Source organism: Tupaia chinensis, unplaced genomic scaffold (genome assembly GCF_000334495.1).
Source record: "Tupaia chinensis unplaced genomic scaffold, TupChi_1.0 Scaffold000078_1, whole genome shotgun sequence".
NCBI classification, from domain to species: Eukaryota; Metazoa; Chordata; class Mammalia; order Scandentia; family Tupaiidae; genus Tupaia; species Tupaia belangeri.
Window position 1 is genome coordinate 5020023 of NW_006159539.1, and position 924 is coordinate 5020946.

A 924-nucleotide genomic window follows, 5' to 3' on the forward strand; every position below is an offset into this window, starting at 1 on the left:
GAGAGGAATTTGCTATAAGGCACGTGCACTTGCCAGACAGACAGAGAGAGACAGAAAGCAAGAAGTCATCCCCCAGGGAGGGATGGCCATGCCGCAATCCCTTCTCCTCCATTCTCCTCTCGGGATCTTGGGCACGCACGCACATGTGCCCAGCATGAGTTTTAAGCTACCGGGTCCGGGACGCGAACCGCGGCCAACTACATGGGAGTCCAGCGACATAGCCATTACGCCAACTGCTGGTCCCTCTCAGACCAAATTCTGAGGGCAAGAACCCACTGGTCACCTCCTGTTGTGTGCACCTCATTGCAGGTGCTAAAGGAATATCTGTGGAATCAACAAACAGGCGGGCTTATGGGCGACAGGATGAATGGGTGTCTGTGAACACAGCGTGCAGCGCCCATGCGCAGATACCATTTTCCAGGGTTTTTTACAGGGCCCCTTAGTCCAGCTCTGTTAATGTCCAGATTATTTCTAACCAAGCTACCCATACAAAAACCTAGGAACATTTCTCTGGTATTATTGTCATCTCGTTAACAAGTAAGCTCTAAAATCACACATTTCTAGTATGCCCCAGGATATTTATGGACTTCTGTAGGTTCCCAAACTACTATAAAATACGTTGCATAAAAATGTTATCCATTGGGACAGATGGCCTAGGACTTATGTCACTGGACTCCCACACTGTCAACCATGGTTCGAGTCCTGTACCCAGTGGCTTGAAACTCATGCCGGCGTGGGTGCATATGTGCCCAAGATCCCAGGAGGAGAATGGAGGTGATGGAATTACGGTATGGACATCCTCGTTCCCCCTCCAGGGGGGTGATTTCTCACTTTCCCTCACACTGTCTCTGTCCCTCTCTCTCCAGTGAGCACACATGCCCCAAGGCAAAAATCTCTTAAAATAAAAAAGCTATCAATGAATGC

The 924-nt window shown here is 49.5% G+C and overlaps 1 protein-coding gene across 5 annotated transcripts in view; it reads right to left on the reverse strand.

Moving 5' to 3' along the window:
- SH3GL3 (SH3 domain containing GRB2 like 3, endophilin A3) overlaps positions 1-924 on the reverse strand; it is a 96354-nt gene that overhangs the window by 20944 nt on the left and 74486 nt on the right. The gene's annotated exons all lie outside the window — the stretch shown is intronic.